The sequence below is a fragment of the Rhipicephalus sanguineus genome, chromosome 11 (assembly GCF_013339695.2).
Source record: "Rhipicephalus sanguineus isolate Rsan-2018 chromosome 11, BIME_Rsan_1.4, whole genome shotgun sequence".
In the NCBI taxonomy this organism is placed as follows: domain Eukaryota; kingdom Metazoa; phylum Arthropoda; class Arachnida; order Ixodida; family Ixodidae; genus Rhipicephalus; species Rhipicephalus sanguineus.
Window position 1 is genome coordinate 71,426,014 of NC_051186.1, and position 6,939 is coordinate 71,432,952.

Genomic DNA, 6,939 nt, shown 5'->3' on the forward strand with positions numbered 1-6,939 from the left:
ACAGCTTGATAATTTCTAAATATACGTCGTTCAAGTCTCACCAATGAACTGAGCTCTCTCAGCTAAAGTTGTTTCCGCTCGTTTCTTCTTAGCGTCCGAGTCGCCAAAACACTTCTTCATTTCTTCACAAGACTGATCCATACAGTATGCCTGTCGGCGCGGTTTTCATACAAAACCGGGCCGTGTCCGCCAAATAAAAAACGACATGCCTGAGCTGGCTGGCAGGGTTCCAGTCAATGCATTGGCTTACCCTTTCGTAATGGGTCAGCCATATCGAAGTCTTCCTCTGACTTTGCTGTGAACGGTCGTGGCTCTCGGTAATGCTAATACAGTATGGTCTTGCCGAGGCATTGCTGAGAGGGTCATTGTGCTCTAGAGACATGATGGCGCACGATGGCGATTGTCCGGAAGGCGACAGCTTCTGCGAAGCACTGGCGCTGACCGCCGTCGTAGGTAGTGGGAGGTACCCAGCACAGCTCCACTAAACCGTTACACGCAAGAAGTACACCAAACGGTTGAACAACAGGCGAGTTTGGATGGTTCGCGTATATTTCCGCAAGGGGTCTCGAAGCAGCACACCAAAACGTCGTTTTCCTTTTCTACCTTTTGTCCGCATGTTCATTCGGGCTGTATGCGTCGTGCATCGCAACCGCCGTGACAATATCTTCGACGCTAGCGCAGTGGATATAGCGCCGCCAGCTATCATCTTGGACCGAGAAGTCGTGCGTTCGACTCCCGTCAACGGAACTTTTCGTGTTTTAAAAGACTGTTTCCTGATCATTTTCCTGTTAGGAATACCATTTCTTAGAAGACATGGTTTTCTCAGCCATTTCAGACGCTTCATAAATATTCGCGCTACAGTGACGTCTTGGCGTCATCGGTCAATATTATCTATATATAAAACAAATTACCAAGCTCGATGAGTAGACGTCATTATGCGCCTAAATATTCATTCAATGAAACATGGAAAGGCAACGACGGCAATGCGTTCAACATGACGCAAATGATGACGTACTGGATGTGAAAAGGTCGAGCAGGTGCATTATTAACAGAATGTTAATATAACCAAGTGAGCATCGCTTTAGCACTGCCACATGCCATGTTTGATGGCCATAGTAGCATAGAACTTCAGTCATTAATTACCTAAACTATCTAATAGTTAAATTTCCTAGACGTTGTTTGCGCACCTTTCCACATAGTCTCAGACAAAAGGAAAAACAGGATGGTTTCCTCGAATTATTGCATTGACGGAAAGTCACACGTTCTCGGATTAGAAATATAAAATGTATTCAATGCACATTTTCCGAAAATTAAGTTATTTGGAAGTCAAAAAGTAGTCACGGACGTCATGCTTGGAATAAATTCGCTGGCGACTGGATTGAATCGGCTGCGTTTGGATTCATTTCAGTGGCACTTGGAGAGAGTGTCTGGCACTTGCGGTAATTTGAGTGGCGGCTGGATTAAACTGACTGACACCCAGATTAATTTGGCTGGCGCTTAGATTATACTGAGCAAAAAAACCTGTATTTTTCTGTTAGCCCCGGTATTGCATGGCCCTGTATAGACACTGCCTGATCATTGGGATATTTGAATACCATCAATGCACATTTTGTTACACTAAATCGTACTCCTAGAGCTTCACCTTCCTTTCCGATATATCCACAAGCTGGCGTAATCATTCTGGCTCCCCGCAGTAGGGGATATTCAACATGTACAGCGCCATATGTCCACAATCCAGTAAGCTCGATCCGCCATGTTTTGTTGGCCGCGAAAAACGAAACCAATCGCACATCGCAACCTTTCAGGTGCTCGTTGCTGATCATTTATCTTCGTTCTGCGATGACTTCCCAATGCTTCGTGCGCTGTTGGCAAACGAGAGGAGCCCTGACAATGCCAGGAACAAGGTAGCAATAATTTTAATGGAATTTATCAGTTAAATGAACGAAGAAAAATGATATACCGACGCGAACTTGTTTCGTCAACAAGATCGGCACTGTCTTTAAGTTCGGAAATGACCGGCGCACGCAAAAGCGCTCTTCAACCTCAGTTCTTATTTCTCCGTTCAATTTAGTTGCTCGCCTGCAACATAAACTACACTGACAGAACAATATATTACGATATATGCATTTTGAAACAGACGGCCGACGTCGCACGCGCGCGAGAGAGCATAATTGACGAACATTAGCTTATCGGTGTTGTTGAGATCGACGAAGCAATGATTACGTATATAACGTGTGTAGACAGTGCCAGAGACGCTGCTGCGCGCGTCCGCGGTAAATCAGTGCCGCACGAGACCGATTGCAAAGATCCACACAGCCATCGCTTTGCAAGCTTCGAAAGGCATGCAGTGTGCGCCGAAGTACATAGTCCGCACGCCGCGTCTGCCCTTCGCTTTACACAACCTTATCCCTCAGTTTTATTCTACTTTTGCTTCGTTCGGTTAGCGTGCGCTGCGAACACGGAGCGAATTACGGAGCCGTACTACAGATGGAGCTGTTTGTTCGGTAGATCTAGAGTTACTGTATATGCTCCTTTAGGTAGCAGAGTTGCGCATCTGTCTTCCAAACGCCGCTAGCAACCATGCATTGCGGGAGAAGCTGACGCTCGGGCTAATTTTGTATTTCTCGACGCCGCCGCGGCAGCGGAACTGAATTAACACTTGTCATCGACAGCCGATGTTTATCGCCGGTCTTCGACACGCTGAACATGTTAATCGGCGACACGGTAGGCATGTCGCCTGCAAAACGAAGTGCGACTTCACCGTATAGCTGTGGTGCTAGCCGGACCTATGCGCAACTTCTGCTACCTAAAGGTAGCATATACAGAAACTCTAGGTAGATCTAGAGCTACTGTATATGCTACCTGTAGGTAGCAGAGTGCGCATGTGTCTTCCAAACGCCGCCAGCAACCATGCATTCGGAGAAGCTGACGCTCGGGCCAATTTATGTATTATTCGACGCCACCGCTGCACCGAACTGAATTACACTCGTCATCGATAGCCAATGATTATCGCCGGTCTTCGACCACGCCGGACATGTTAATTGCCTACACGGTTTCATGTCGCTTGCACAAACGGAGTGCTACTTCAACGCGTAGCTGTGGTTGTTAGCCAGACCTATGCGCAACTCTGCTACTTAAGGTAGCATATACAGTAACTCTAGGTAAATCTAGAGTGGATCGGCAGATCATCTTGCTCACCTTCCGAGGATCGCGGGCAATTGTATGCTTGTACGCTGTTCGCGCAATAGCTCGCGGCGCGCGATAATGCACGCCTCCGAGGAATGCAAAAGCGAAGAGCGCAATATTTAAAAGATATGTGAGTGAACGTACACGTATAGCTTTCAAGAAAGCGAGAACGACAGTACTAAATCCGCGCGATAGATTACGACCACAAGGCATTATAAACAACCAGTGTGCATTAAAACAGCCTTACTCGGGACAGCTCTCTCTCTGTACACAGTTGAAACGCGCGTCAGTATTTTGTTTGGTTTGCGGCGCACCGTCATGCACATGTCCATGCTTGTTCATTTCGAAAAACTACGACACACGCTATTGCGAAGGGTGTAGAGATACATGTGGCTAAAGAAATGAGTCGAGGAACGCAGCACAGCGTTGCACAGGTCGCGCAGAAACAACGTGGTTTCGATATCTAACGCGTGTTTATAATCGCCGTGGGGAATACAATGTAGATGTACTGCTGTGCAAGGTTATCTCACAGTTTGAGAGTCACATCTCCTCTGCAATTAACTCTTTTCTTGACCGCTTACCTCAGATCGGAAGCACACGCCACTAGAGAACAGCAGTTCTGCTTTGCGAAGCGATGCGCCTCGTGGCAGCTGCGTCAGGATGAGTTTTGAAGCGCGCAGAACTCCGATATTGCGTTCCCGTCAATTTGTGGCAGTACAGTGTGGGTTCACTGACCGTTCGGCGCTGGACGACGTAAGAAACGGCCGTATTTTCTTGGTCCGAAAGCTCCGCCAACGACTCTCCGTGGCCTCTCCTTATCGAAACGCTAGCAGACGACTCCACGACGGCGCCCAACAAAAAATGGCGGACGCGCCCAGTGTGCCAGAGCACACAAGCATTATGAATAACCCCTGTTAGATAAGATAAACCTCGAAACTACGCACTATCAAACCGCGGCCTGTTGTGTGTGACAGAGTAAAACAAATGTTGCTACTTTCTAGCGCTTTTACAATCTTCGCCATACACAGTATGAATAACAGCGGGGACAACGGACATTCGTGCCTCATCCCCGTTGCCTTGCTACTTATTCCTTCCATTATACGCAAACTATATTCTCAGTGTCTCGCCCTAAAAAAGAAACTGCACTGTCGTCGCCTGTGCCCAATTTTTAAATTTTACCACGAGACTTCCTGATTGACGTTTTCTAACGCCCCAGTGATGTTTAGAAAAGCCATGCAAAAGGGCTTGTACTCTACTTTAATTCTGTACACTGAGTAAGAAGAAATATGTTATCGTCTAATGGCCTGCCAGTCCGAAATCTATTATGGAGTTCCGCCATATATTGTCACGTTCTGACCACGTTCTATTCTTGTGCCACAGTAATTTTTTTGATGCGCAGATAGTAGAGGGCCACTTACGTGTTCTTGCCGCATTGGCTCGCATACAGGGTTAGGAGAGTGTCCAAAATATTTTCCTACGAAAAAATACAGTAAACAGATCTTAAAGAGTCCCTACAAATCATAGGGGTTTGGGGCAGTCACAGGAAAAAAAGAAAATTGATTTTTAGTGTTTCCAAAGGAAACTTAGAGTATATACAGTTTCATTGTTAGAGCCGCATAATCGTACAATGTCGTTGCACGTCTACAGTCCTGGAAACTTAGCGTACACAACGACTGCGTGGAGAAATGAAATAACAATACACTTCATAATATTCACCTGTCGTGTGTGCAGATCATGGCGGGTATAAAGTCGTTACGGCCAAACTGACGAGAAGGACATAATCCTCAATTGCTTTCTGAAAAAAATCAGTTCAATTCTCTTAGTGCTTGAAGAAGAACAAGCAGCAACGTGCATAAAGAACATGCTCTCTGAATATGATACAACTCAAGAAAGTTCAGGGCGAATTCAAAACTAATGCTCATTTAACCAAGTAAAAACGTCCGTTCTATTTAGCTGAAATTGCTTCACTTTAATATTTCGAAACATAATACTTCGCCTAAAATGGGACTATGCTATTCCTAAAATTCCAGTAGATGAATATAAACTTTTAACACGAAAGTGTTTTATGCCTGGGTGCACCAAGACCTTATTGACGTATTGCGGTCGCGGAAATACGTCAGCGAAATGAACGCCATCAGATCGCACAGAAAAAAAAACTTTAAGAAATAGTTTCATTGAGAGAAGTCGAACCCACGACCTCTCAGTCCGCGACGATGGTTGGCGGACATTAGCCAACTGAGCTATCGCCAAACATATTACGGAACAAGAACGCGCCTTTTATTTTCCACACTTTCCTTTCACAAAGCTCTTGGATCAATGGATGGATGCTATGAGCGTCCCGTTTATAACGGGGCGGTAACATGTGTTCCACCAGGCTCGAAAAGAAACAACAAAAAACGCGCCGTTGCTACGACTATCCAATTCGGTGCGTTTCCAATAGAAGTGTAATTTTGTAAACACTTTAAACACATCGTAGAAGAGTCTGGTGTTGGGCCTGTTGGTACCTAGCTTGAAGACGAGGAAACCTAGCCTTCAACAGACACGTACACAAGAAACGAAATACGACCACACACGTTGGGCTAACAACAGTTTAATGGAAAAACATCTACTCGAAAAGGAAACCCAAAAAAAACGCGCATGCGCCCTTCAAGATATCTTAGGTGGGAGGGGGAAGAACGGTGGCGAACATTTCACAATCTACAAAACACACTCAGCGTGTGTGGTCGTCTTCCTTCTCTTTTTGTGTACATGTCTGTTGAAGGTTCGTTTCCTGGTTTTCACACTTTACCACACCGCGAAGTAGCGGCTTTAGCCCAAGCCTCACTCATAGCCTGTATCCATATCGAAACATCGCTCTCCGACGCTCGCCAAGCTGTCGCACCGCGTTCCCCGCTCGCCCTGTCAGAAATAACGGCCAGGCTATGGGCACACTGCGCTTCTAACTCTCCGCATACGGGAACGCCTCTAGCGGCGGCGCGCGTGTCCTTGGGGTGATAGGAGCTTTCGAACGCCGCGGCCGGCGGCAGCTTTCGTGCCAGCTCCTTCGTGTTTTTCCGCAGTTTTGCGAAGCGTTTCTTTGACGGTCATTCCATGGCTCAGCGGAGCAGCAACAAGGTTTGTTGTGTGTGGGCTGTCACGATACCGACAGCAATTCACCTGGAACAAAGTTTTCTACCGCGTCCCGAAGGCTCACTGGATGATTTTAAATAGTAGGTGCAAAGAAGACGGACGGACGAAAAGGGAGACACAAAGGGTGAAGGAGAGACGCCAAAGTTGGATAACAACTTGTTCGCCGTGACAAGTAAGACTTTTTGTCATTTTATTTGGTGCATGGTGTTAAGTTTATTCCATGCGAGAGACGCCCTTGGAATGAAACATTGTTCAGACCTGCCCTAATATTAATACAACCCATTAATCATGATATATTTTTTTCACGCTGTATCGGTATCGCGAAGAGATTGTTTAATTCTAGAATGGGAGCCCACAGAAAATAGCAGAATTGCAGAAGGCATTTGTGGGCAATGCTAAGGCTAGTGAACAGGAGCACCCAGCCTACCTCCCAACGATTTTTCATCACCCTTACAAGAAGCAGAAATAGGTCGCTCACGTGAACATTACGAAAGATGCGGTAACATTATGCGTGTTTGCGTATTGTTTAGGCTTGACAGCAATGAATACTCCTTTCGTTCTAGACGGGGCTAGTGTACCTGTTTAGCGCTTGTCATGCTCGCATGTTATTTTCGTTAGCTTTTA